Genomic DNA, 12,515 nt, shown 5'->3' with positions numbered 1-12,515 from the left:
GGGAGAGGGCAGTGGAGGGGCTGGGGCAGGAGCAGGGGCTAGAGGAGGAGTTGGGGCAGGGGAGGAGCAGGTTTAGAGACAGGAACGGGGCAGGGACTGGGTCTGGGACGGGAAGGGACGGGGCAGGGGCAGGAAGTCGGGGGGCCGGGCAGAGCCGGGCGGGTGGCGGGCAGGGCTGGGCGCTCCCGCTCGGCTCCGGCTGCCGCCGCCCCTGAGTCAGCCCCGCCGCTCCCCGCCCTGCCCCAGCCGGCGCTCGGTCCGTCCGTCCGGACACAGGTAGGACTTTGCCTTCTCTGAGGGGTGTGTTCTGGGCCTGGGGGGCCCGGGACTGGAGCGGGGAAGGAGGGTCCCCGTGCGGGGACGCCGATGGGTGCGGTGGCGGCAGCATCGGGGCTGGGCGGCTCCCGGCTCTGCCCCATCGCTCCGGGGAGCGGAGGGCGTGCACCCACCGACCCTGTCCCCGTGTCCTCCCCGTCCCCAAGAGGTGCCCCCGTGTGCTGCCCCCTTCCCGGCTGGGTGGCTCTGCGAGGCTGCTGGGAGTTTTGGGTCCCTGGCTCCCATCCCTGGGGGGCTCCCGGGCTCTGCTGAAACAATCCCAAAGTGCTGTCCCCGCGTGGGGATAAGTGGGGATCCCCAAGGGGAACGGCTTTCCAATCCCACCTCCACTCGCTAGTGCAGGGAGAAGTGTGCGTAGGGATGGGTGACGGCGGGGATGCTGCATGACTTTGGGTGGGAATGTCTCGAGGGGTCCCACGGTGCGTTTCTGAGCCCTGGCTGCTGGTTTTGGGTGCCAGCACCCATGGCGTCTTACGAGTGTCAGCCTGGTGGTCATTTATGAGCCGTGCTCCAGGTGTGGTGATTACCAAGTGGTGCAAATGCAGCCTCAGCATCAGTACTGGGGGGAGAAAAGGGGTCACAGGCCTCAAAACTTTTGCTGTAGTTGGGTAGATATCACCTGGGAATGCATTTCCCCAGGCAGAACTTTTCTGTCCTTCCTCCGAAGTCAGAATCATCATAGAATCACAGAATGATTTGGGTTGGAAAGGACCTTAGAGACCATCTAATTTTAACCCCCTGCCGCAGGCAGGGCTGTCACTCACTCTGTCACTGGGCTGGTTCTTCAGCATGTGCCTCGAGGGACATCGAGGGAGTAGTGGGTGCCCTGTACTGGAGCAGTGGGTGCCCTGTGCTCCCCACTGGAGCCACCACCTCTCATCACACGGAGCAGGCTCAGGAGGTGTCAGTTTGTTCAGCTCTGGCTCCCGGGGCTGTGTTTTTTGCCAGCCTCCTTTCAGCAGGTCCTCCCGGGGCCTGGGTGACACGCGCTCTGGGGAGGGGTCTGTGCAGCTGCCTGACCAGTGCAGCATCCTCCAGCAGGCGCTGCGCTGCAGAGATCCCTACCCCATGCGGATGCTGCATGGCTCCCCGGGAATCACTGCAGGCAGGTGGGGCAGCTCGGGGCCACGCTGTCCCTGGTGCTGGGGGTGTTGGGGAACGCCCGCTGCTGTGGCGCAGATTGGGTGTTCCAGGCTCTCCAGGCCTGGGCGGTTCGTGCTGCCCATCCTTGGGAGAGCCGGGAGCGTCGGTGCATCACAAGGGATGCAGTACCAGGGAGTGGGTGGTCCTGGCGGGAGACACACGACGCTGCACCCGGGGTCTGGGTGGGCTGGCAGGGGCACAGGGATCCCCCAGGGTTGAGGGGATGCTCAGCAGCCCCCGTTGCAGACTGTAAGGAAGGATGGAGAACCCTGGGGAAGGTGAAGAAGCCACTCAAAATCTCCGTGACGTAAGTCGTGCTTTCAAGGAGCATTTGCGTAGCGGCCTGTGGGAGAATGAGAGAGGGAAATCTCTGTCTTGCTTTAAATGCCCTGGGCAGGTCCATGCAGGTACCAAAACACTGCCAGACTGCTGGAGTGGGTTGAGTGATGCTTGGGTCCATGGGCCATGGCAGGAGGCTCCAGCCCAGCTTAGTGGGTACCAGTGTAACCCCCAGCACCTTTCCCTTCTCTTTTTGATGGCCCCAGGAGAGGCTGGGCTTGTTTTGGGGCCCTGCACAGCCAGGCTGCAGTGCAGCAGCCACTCCCAGGTGGACCCTTCACTCCCAGCCCTGGGAGCTGAGAGCATCATCCTCCATCTTCTTGCCCTGTCCCAGTTCAGTGATGCTCGTGCCCACTGCCACGGCCGTGGTTTGAAGCTCCCACCTTTCCACACTGCAGGAATAGGTCCATTGTCATCAGGGTGGTAGGAAAGCTGGGTGCTGCCACCTCTCTGCCTGCCTTCAGGGAGGAAAACCTCCTTTTAACACAGAAATTCCCAGTTGTCCCCAAGCGGCGCTTTTCTGTCAAGGAGGGAATATGGGATTCTCCAGCAGGCTAGTTCCCCCTATTTGGGGAAAGCTCATCAAGTCTTGGCATGCCCAACAATGAGGATCCCATCAGAGCTACAGATGGTTGGTGGGCTCCTAAATGAAACAAGGACTCAGGACTGCAGGGATCAAGAGCCTTCCCCTCAAAGCAGTGGAAATAGAGAGCTTTAAATTTTCCACTTTATTTTTTTGAGTTGTGTTTTCACTTTGGTGGGCCCCAAACATTGTGCTGTTTGCTGGGCAGGCTTTGTGGTGAGACATGGGGAAGAGAAATGATGTTCCCCATTTGAGGGGCCTGTGTTTCCAACCCCATTTGGTCTGGCAGCAGCCCATCACTGGGGTCTCATGGCATGTCCCCCCTGCCTTTGCCAGGGCAGTGTTGGCGCCTGGTGGGTGCACACAGTGGGAAAACCCAGCACTGAGCAGAGGAGGAGAAAGCGTCTGGTCTGCATGGCAGGGCAGCCAGCCAGCTTCTGCCAGGAACGGGTTAATCCTGGAACTCCAGCTCTGGTATCCTATTGCTGGCTACTTTGGGTAAAAGCTTTTCTGGCTCTGTTTCAAGGGCATCAGGCTGGAGGATGACTCATGCATCCCTGCCACCAAGGAGCAAACCCTCTTGTCCCTACTTTCTCAGCACAAGGTGATGATTTCCTGAAAATCCAAGTGCCCCAGAGGCCTCTGATCATGCCTTATAGGACTCTGCTCAGCTGGGCTGGGGAAAGCTGCATCTAGGGCTTGCTTGTCCTGAGAGAATTGTGGTGGTGACATCTCTGGCACGGGTTCAGATGCTTGTGTGGGTGTCCCCACGATGGGGACCTGTGGGGGGGCGCATTGTTTGGAGGATGCTTTTGCTCCATAACTGACTCTCGTCCCTTTATTCCGCAGGGAGGGAGCCACCCATCCAGCTGCAGCACCAGCCTTCCAACGCTGCCAGATGTGCCGCCAGGTTGTGCTGTGCCTGCAGCCCACTCCAGAGGTGAGGAGGCAGGAACAGCCCCGCCCCGGGCCTGGGGCTGTCCAGGGGACCCTTGGGATGATGGTGGCGTGTCCCCCCGGCACAGGTCACGCAGGCTGGCGGCCATTCCAGGCTGGACTCTGCTGTGGCCATGGGGTCACAACCGTGGGTAGGGGGATGTCACCACTGTGGGCAGCACCGTGAAGTGGTCCCCTTTTATCCAGGTGATGATCTGTGATGAGGTGCCTGCTGTCCAGTGTGCTCTGAAAAGGATAAAAATGAGGCCTCTGGGCAATGGCAGTGGCTGAGGGTATCCAGGGAACATCTCCTTGTGTGCAGGCAGAAAATGGAGGGCTTGGGAAAAGCTTTGAGGTTCCAGGGTGGAGTAATTTCATACCAGGCAGCCTAATCCATCTCTGGAGTGACCCTGCTCAGGGTGGGAGCTGGGCCAGAGACCTCCAGAGATGCTCACTCACTCTGTGCCTCTAAACTTTCCTTAAAATGTAGAAACAATTCCCTATTTAAAGGCTTTTATTGGACTGATAACATGAAGGCAGGGCATGGCGACATGAGCCGGGGTATCTGGGAAATGAAGCCCTTCCCTGGCGCTGTGTGGCTCCATGGGACAGGCAAGCCTGTCCGTGGTGGTTTCCTCTGTGACTCAGTTTCCCTACCTGGAAAACAGGTTTTTCTGGGGTTCTCTCAGGGAAATTTTGGGATTTTTCCCAAATCTCCCCTCCAGGACATGGGGATGGATTTGTGGGGGACTTGAAATTGCCTGTTTTGACTGCACAGCTTGAGTGGCCATGATCCCCAGGGACACACCAATGGCTTACCCTCTGTCCCAGGCCATTCCTTTGGGTGTGCAGCGGCACCCAGGGAGGTGGCACTGGTGCTGTGCCGCACTTGTGGGTATCACACCTCATCAGGGCTTCCCCAGGCTCTGCTGGCCATTCATGATCCTCCATCTGAGGTGCAGGGTGCAATCCAAACCCAGATGCTGCACATCCCAGCCTGTACCTTTTCCATCCTCTCCCTGGGCTGCAGCCTCCTCCTTCCAAGCGTTTCTGAGAGCTCTCGTGCCTGTCCTCATCAGCGCTCCCGCCTTGGAGCTTTCTGAGTAGGGCTGACAATATCTGGCGAGACATTTGTCCCTTGCAAGCACACAGGAGGAGTTTTCCAGCCCTTAGGCAAGGGAAGAGGGGGCACAAGAAAGAAGAGAACACAACCCAGATGAATAAAGGGTGGCACGAAATTTGCTGACCTTCTTACTTTCCCTGGCCTCTGGAGCAGAAGGAAAATGAGTTGGAAAGGGCTGGCGCTTGTGGATGGCCCCAGGAGCGGGACCAGGCAGTGTGTCCTTGGGCTGACCTGTGGTTTGGGGTCTTTGGGGCAGAAACACCTTTCTGAAGGACATGGCGTGAGCGTGGCTGTGGGTGATGTCCATGGTGGGATCTGCTGTGGGGCTTTGACATCGGCACGTTGTCATTCCCAGTCCTTCTGGGGATATCTGTGTTTTGGAGAGAGCGTGTTTGGCTCTCTAGATCTCATCCTGTGAACCTGGACTAACTCTCTCCAGTGGACTTCATCCTCCTCCAACAGTGAGGAAGGACAAGGGATTCCACTGTGGGTAATCCACCTCATCCCAGTGGCTGCTCCTCCGGCTTTCCACACCCACCAAGGACCTCTCAGTCTTGAAGCAGCCTCAGCCCGTCATGGCTGGAGAGCATTTTGGAAGTTTTAAGAGCTCACCAGATGTGGTTTTCCACAGAGACACACCAGCTGCTGCCCCTCTCTGCACAGGGCATGTAAGGCTTAGCTCGCTGTGACCTGAATGTCTGCTTGTCCCCAGACTGGGTCTCCACCAGGTGCCCAAACTCCTGGTGCCTCCTCTGCCCCTGGGAGTGCTGTGATCCCTCTGGGTATGCTGGGTGCTGCTGGGTTTGCCAGAGGAGGGAGGAAAACGTGGAATGTTGAGCTTCCCCCCCCTTGCCAACCGATTTGTCCTCTAGGAGATTAGTCCCTTCCCTGGCTTACAGGGGGATTTGTGGCTGCTCCATCTGCTCGAGCCCAGCAGGTGAGCGGGTGCCAGGGAAGAGCAGCCTGAACCCAGCTGCTCTTTGTACTCCCAGGCATCCCAGGGAAAGGGTTGCACCCTTCTTTTGGGCATTTCTGGCTGTATTTGTTGGAAAGGAGCAAAAATCCCTGGAGCCAGGCAGGTGAAAGTCATGCTTGTAATGGGGTTTAGACCTGAGACTGTTTGCTGATGGAGGTGGTGAAAATCATGTGAAGTAATGTCAGTGTTTTTGAGCTGCTGGTGAAAAGCCTTGAGGATGCTCCAGGATCTCCCCTTTCAGCCAGGATGCTTGCAGAGAGATATTTTCTCTGTAAATCCACTTGGCCTTTAGGAAAGCAGGCAGGCAGGTGGGGAGAAGAGCATTTCACTGTGGGTTTTGGGGGGAGTGGGGCTGTTTGCTGGCTCACAAGTACTCTTAGAGCCAGGTTTTCCTGAGGGGAAAGCTGGGAGGCGATTGGAGTGATACAGGGCTCTCCCTTCTCCTGCTCCATCGCTCCTGTCTTGTCACCAGTGGAAGGTGGTGGGTAGGGAAGGGGCTGGAGGTGAGTTACAGAAGAGCCTGTGACAAGTGGGCTTAGGGAGGCTGGGTTTATAGGGACTGACAGAACTAGGTTTGTGGAAGCGTGGGGGGGCTGCTGGGCCACGCCGGGGGCTGAGGCATTGCTGAGTGCCATCCCACTCCTGGGATGTGGGGACCACAGGATATGAGGAGCCTTTGCCCGTGCCCAGATCGCAGCCTAGAGCAGGTCTGGCATGCTGCTAGACCCGGGAATGTGCTCCCTGCCATGCTGCTGCCTTTTCCTGGGGTATGGGGTGGCATGGGACCCTGCCAGACTACACCACCCCCAGCTCCTATAAAGCACCAGTTTCTCTTTTAAGGTGGCAGAAAAACACAAGTAGGGGAGACTTGGGCAGCGTGGATGAGCTGCTGAGATGTCAACCCCACGGCCACCGAGCTCACCCACCCCTGCAGGGCCGGGGGGCGACCGCTGTTCTCCTTCCCCTGCTGTGTGGTCAGGGACACTGAGGGAGACTGCCAGGTGTCAGCTTGGAAATCTTTTAACTTTTCCTCATCTCCACAAATGGACAGTGTCTCCGCTCATTAGGTACCCACCCAGGGGGCAGATGTCAGCTCTGCTCATGGCTTTTCTCGGCTCATCTCTGCCCATGCTCCTGACGGCTCTGCAGCGCTCAGGTTCCATCACGTCACGGGGCTCTGCCCGTGGGGCTGCCCCTCTGCCAGCTGGGCGGCGCCTCCCCTCCGACCCCTGCCCCAGGCTCGCTGCCTCCCCCTCCTTGTGGGTAAGGTTTGCAAGGATTTTTGGTTCAAAGCCTGGAAAATCTCAGGCACCGGCGACGCGGTGTGTGTGTGTGTGTGTGCGTGTGTGTGCTCGAAGCTGGATTTGGTTTTCCTCGCCCTGGCAGCGCATGGGAGGAGAAGGCAGCTCTGAGGGCTGCTCTTTGAGGCTGATGCATCCCGACAGCTTGTTCACTGGGCCCTCAAAATCATTGCCTCTGTCTGCGTGGAGCACCCGGGCAGGCGGGTGATGGGAACACAGGTCAGGGGAGGATCCCTCTGTGTCTGCACAGGGAGCGGTGGCGCCCAGAGCCCCAGAGCAAAGCAGATCCCGGCAGTGTGGGGGCTGCTGCATCCCCAGGGGAGGGAAGGGGAGTTCCCTCCAGCACAGAGGGGGCTGGCAGCTTGGGGGTCAATGCAGATGGAGCCATCTCACTGGTATTCCTGCCTTTGGGGTGTACTATGGATCAGGGTTTGGTGGTATGGTGGGAGAACATCCCCATCCCATCCCATCCCATCCCATCTCCATTCCCATCTCATCTCATTCCATCCCATCCTATCCTGCCCCATTCCATCCATCTCATCCCATCATATCCCGTCTCATCCCCATACCATTCATCCCATCGCAGCCATTCCCATCCCCATCCCATCCCTCCCTCACCGTTGCACAGCATGCCTTCCAAAAGACCTTGGATTTTCCCTGGAAGGTCACAGCAAAGCTATAGGACCTCTCCAAGCTCTCCACGCTCTCTGCAGAGCTTGGACCTTACACATGTGCCCCATGGTCCCAAACATCCCAAGGAAGGTTCCTGATGGTCACAAAAATCCAGGGACTCAGCAGGGAGGGGAAGCTGAAGTCCTGAGTTTGCAGGAGAGGCAGGGTGGGTGTCACAGCAGGCTTTCGTATTTTTGGGAAAGGGGAGTGGTGTGGAGTAGGGCTGTGGTATTTGGGGGTGTGGGAAAGCAGGGAATTTTCACAGCCCTGTGGGACCAGGCATGGGAGCTGCCCCCACATGGAAGTACCACCATCCCCCCTTGGAAGTTGGGCATGAGCAAGGAGCCGCCCTGGGTCCTTCCCCTTGGCGTTCTGCTGATGGCCCCAGATTTGTCCCTGTGTTTGTGTTTCCTCCGTTCCCATCCCAGACCAAATTTCGAGCCCCCTGGAATGGGGTGGCCGAGGGCTCCAGTGCAGGTGGGGTCATCAAGCTGCAGGTGCTGCCCAGCCCCTGGGTCCCTGTGGCCTCACTGGGATGAGTTAAGGGCAGTGAAATCCTGTAGTCTCCAGAGACTGATTTTTGGCATTGGTCACATCGGTGCATTGGAATTCCTTGCATCCTCTGGTGCTTTTGTCTGGGAGCAGTAGGCGGGATTTTGCTAGGATTTGGGCACTCTGCTGTTCAGAAATGACTCCTTCAGCATCCTGAGTGATGCTTTTGAACATTCCTGACCAAATTTCCTGATGGGATGTAGTCCATGAGAGCCAGCAGGCGAGCTGGCCATGCAGGGATGGAGCTGTGCTCTCCACTGCCGTGGATCAGCAGATGGAAAGTTTTTGGTGGGAGAAGCCTACTACTGCCTCTCCTGGCAATGCATTCTTCACTGGAGAGAGCAACCAGGAAAAAAAATTCAATTGGTTCCTTTGCTTTTACTGTCAGGGCAGCCACAAGGTGCAGGGCCTTTAGCCATGCTGGAGAGAGGATCTGGGAGATGGCAAGGGTGATAGTCCCCCAGCAGCCCAAATGTTGTTTATCCATCTCATGATACCTTTTAGGACAATTCCTGAGTGCCTTGGACTGGTCAGTGGTGAGGAAGGAGCTACTGTGGTGCTATGTGGCAGGTGCTGGATGGCTGTGCCCAGCAGAATGTCGTGGAAACAGCCCCACTGGGGTTGTCAGATGGTGCTTAAAGCAGCCCAGGTGTCCTTGGCAGTGCTGAGGTTTCTACCTGGGCACTGCTTTTGGGTTGCTTGAGGTTCACTCTTGCCTGTGCTGGAGCTGAGGTTGTCCCAGCGCAGCAGCAAACCTGTGTGCCTGGAGGTGACCTGCACGCTGATGGCAGAGAGCACCTCCTGCGTGTGCACTGGTGCCTGCTGCAGGAGCACAGGGGCATGGCTGGCATCTCACCTGCAGCTTGCTGCGTGGAAGGGGTGGGACATAACAAGGAGCAGAGCTGCTGAAAGATGGACCCATTTTTGATTAAGAAAGCTGCTAAAAAATTCCTTAATGCTGAGTTCGCTGGATGCTAAGCCTTGCCTTCGGATAAACTCAAACCTAGGACCCAGAAGATAAGGACAAGTCTCTTCCCCCATGAATGTATGGGATGCAGGTTGATTTGTGCCCACACTGGCTCTGGGAAGAAGGATTGGGGTTTCCTTGCAACCCCTTGTCCTTCCAGCATTGCTAAATGCTTGCCTGAGCTCCCTTTTCATGGGTATGTAGGTGAGACTGGTGCCGTGATGAGGATTTTCCCTTCTTGTTATCAATCCTGGAATCAGCGACCAGCAATTGGTACTGATTGGAATAAAACAATTACAAAGGACTCCTCTGATTTGGCCCTGGGCTTCCCTGTTCCCTGTGTTGCCCTTGGCCACGGCAGCAGGGCTGGGAGGATGCTCTGTGGATTCCAGGGTGGGGGCTGCCTGGGCTCCTCAGCATGTGCTGTCTTCCAGATCCTTCCCTGCCTCCTGCCCTGCTGACCACCAGCTCCACGGGATCCCTGACCTGGCCCTGCGGGTCCTCCAACGGTGAGTCTCACTTTGAGGCTTCCATCCTTTCCAGGCTTTTCGTTTTGGCCAGAGCCCATGGGACTGGATGTTGCGACTGCAGCAGTTACTGGGATTTAAAATTGATCTGGCTGGGGTAGGCTCAGTGGGGAGCAGGGAAATCCCTCAGAGTCCATCCTGGCACCTGTGCTGCTTGTAGGTGACAGCAGCTGGGGCCATAGCCAGTATCTTGGAGGACATGGAGAGAGCTGTTGAGAAAAACCATAAATTCTGAGGACAGCTGGTTCCTGAGAGAGGCTGTGTATGCTCCATCCTTGCAGGTTTTCGGCCCCAAAGGGATAAAGCCCGGGGCAACCCGCTCTGACCTTAGTGCTGATGCTGTTGTGAGCATCAGCAGGGCTGAAGACTGACCTCAGGAGGTCCCATGGGCTCCCCTTCCACTGACCAGCTCCTTCCCATGGCAGGGAAGTGCCGAGGTCACTGGGGATGAGCACGGAGGTTGCTGAGTCACCAGGAGAGGCAGGTTTTCCCTGTTAACACATAAGGTGCCCCAGCACACTAAGAGCAGCGCCAAGTTCAAGCAGGGGATCTGCAGCTCACCCACCCTGCTGCCTGGGGAATATTCTGGGCAGTGGAGAGGTTTTCCAGCCCTCTGGCACTCCGTTTATTAGTGGCTGAGGCTGCTCCATTGATTGTATTGACGGGTAGTGCATGCCCCAGTTAACTTATTGGGAGCAGCAGCAAAAATCCAGCTGGCACCTGGAACCCATGGTGCTGAAACGTGCTGGATCCTTTCCAGCACCGCTGGATTTCTGCAGGAAGCAGGCCCCTGGCTCCACAGCTGGGCACAGCCACAGGCAGGTGACCACAGAGGAGGTCTGCTGGGCTCTGAGCACCGTGGAGTCTCTCTGGCGTTCCAGGGATCTCCTCCTCCACAGGATGATTTCCTGTGGTTGGTGGATGCTGAGGATCTGCCCAAACATGTTTGCAATGTAGGGAAAAAAAAATCTGCTTGCCTACCTAAACACAACGTGGAGGTGATGCTCTTGATCCTTCTCCCCTGACCCCCAACCCAGTCTGTGTTTTACTTGTCTCTCAAGTTCACATTAAGCAGCTTTGGTCTTTCCTCTGTGCCGTGCCTTAACCTCTGCTGTGTCCTTGTCTGCAGGCTTGTGCCGTGGACTGCTGGGTTCCCCCCTATGCTCAGCATGCCCTTTTCTGGTGCAGCCAGACCTTCCCAGGAATCACTCTGGAGCTTGAGGCCATCCTGTAGGGTAAGGTAAGGTCCTTTCCAAGTCATACAATCCCAGAATGGCTCAGATTGGAAGGGGCCTTAAAGCTCATCTTGTTCCATGGGGACACTTCCACAGGCTCCAGCCAACCTGGCCCAGAACACTTCAGGGACAGGGCAGCAACAGCTTCTCTGGGCAAATCTTGGGAGGAGGGATCTTTGGAGGTCTCTCAGGCTGTAAAACACCCGCAGGGAGGGTGCTGGGGCCTCTCTCCTGCATCTGTGCAGGTCTCTCAGCCCGCCGTCTCCGCCCTCGCTGCCTGCTTTCCGCCACGCTGGCCGTTCCATTAAAACCAGTGAAAGAGCTAAGCTGGGAAGTGCAGAGACGGGGGTGATTTTCATCAGCCACTCTGCTTTTGTGACTAAAATAGATCCGGAGTGGCCCTAGGCCATCGTGTTGTCCCAGGCATTGACTGGCACGAATGGATGGCAGGGCAACATTTCCATTAGTGGAGGGGAGGATGCGTGTCTGCGAGGGAGAAGACAGCTCCATAAAGCAGAAATGTACCGACAGACAAACCCATTTCTCTTTTCTCCCATTCCTTTTATGAGTGTCACTTATCCCTGTTTTCTGCCCGGAAAACATCGGGAGAGACTGGCCAGAGCAAACAGCCTGCACCTGCAGCACAAGGGTGTGTTTTGGATAGGGGGATGGAGGCTTCCCAGCGGAGCCACAGGTGACCCAGTAAGGTGCAGCAAGGATAGAACTTGCCAAAGAAAACTGTGAGGAGGTTTACCCATGGCCTCTGGTGATGTGGTGGGTACTGGTTGTGTCTGTCTGAGTTTCTGCCATCACCTGTCCAGCAAGTGTGTTTTGTCCTCTGGCTTTAGTGAATACACTTTTCTATAATATAAGGTGAAATTTTGGTGAGCATCACAACATCTCATAGCTCCCATCTCCCTCTGGTAAGGCCTCTGACATAACTTTTCTGCCTTCTCATGCTCCCTGTCCACCATCCTATCCCTTCTCCCAGGTCTGTGTCCCAGCCCCTCTCCCACATCCACAGGAGGGAGAGGAGCCTGGTGCTCGTCTCTGTCCAAGCCCTCCCCAAGGCTGTGTCTTGGACCTCTTGCCCCATGGGATTCCATCGTTGGAACTCGAGGCTGATCCTGTGTGTGTGGTACCATGACATTTTTATAGCAAAACTACAGCTGGGAGAGGCACCTGGAAGAGCACAAGGTGGGATTGTGGGCATTGTCCTTTGCAGGGCCAGGACCTGGCCTCGATGATCCTTGTGGATCATTTCCAACTCAGGTTTTTCTGGGACTTTACACTGAAAAAACTGCTGCTCCATCTCCCATCCAGGTGATGGGATGAGTGGTCGCTGCTGATGCTGGAAGATGGAGACTCTGCGTGGTTAGCAATGTGCTCAGGTGGGAATGCTGATTCTGGAGATGCTGTCGGGTGGGGATTGTGCATTCCAGCAAGGCAAACAGCTGTGGCATGAGGCTGCAGGGTGGTGATGGGGACGTGCCTGCCAGTGCCAAACCATTTCCTAGTTTGACCCTTCTGCTCAATCTGAACTTGAAGGTGAATCACCCATCGATCCGAACTGGGCTGATGAGCGCCATGCCCTGCGGAGAGCTCGGCCCCCAGCACCACCTCCCTCTCTCCCCCTTTTGTTCCTGCCTCCCCTTCACGCCTTTCCAAAGCCATCAGTCAGAGCATAGCACCCGGGGCCGCTGACCTTGCTGGGGGCTAGGGGGACAACATATAGGTCCCTGTAGAGAGCCATCCCACTGTCTGATGGGCTTCTCCCAGTTGCCACTGCCACCTCTGCACTGCTGGTAAGCCTGGCAAGCGCCTG

The 12,515-nt window shown here is 56.8% G+C and overlaps 1 protein-coding gene across 22 annotated transcripts in view; it reads left to right on the top strand.

Annotated features, from left to right (window-relative positions):
- The first annotated feature begins 142 nt into the window (after positions 1-142).
- Positions 143-12,515, top strand: part of PCBP3 (poly(rC) binding protein 3) — a 53,943-nt gene continuing 41,570 nt past the window's right edge. For 20 of the 22 annotated variants that reach the window (XM_030952876.1, XM_030952863.1, XM_030952862.1 and 17 more), the window contains exons 1-4: positions 143-276; positions 3,251-3,341; positions 9,363-9,437; positions 10,585-10,695. The gene's annotated coding sequence lies outside the window, so the exon portion shown is untranslated. The remainder of the gene's footprint in view (positions 277-3,250; positions 3,342-9,362; positions 9,438-10,584; positions 10,696-12,515) is intronic. The other 2 variants (XM_030952857.1, XM_030952858.1) reach the window with 2 other exon arrangements.

Source organism: Camarhynchus parvulus, chromosome 7, assembly GCF_901933205.1.
Source record: "Camarhynchus parvulus chromosome 7, STF_HiC, whole genome shotgun sequence".
Taxonomy (NCBI): Eukaryota; Metazoa; Chordata; class Aves; order Passeriformes; family Thraupidae; genus Camarhynchus; species Camarhynchus parvulus.
The sequence above is the reverse complement of the archived record's forward strand: the minus strand, read 5'-3'. Positions and strand labels throughout refer to the sequence as shown.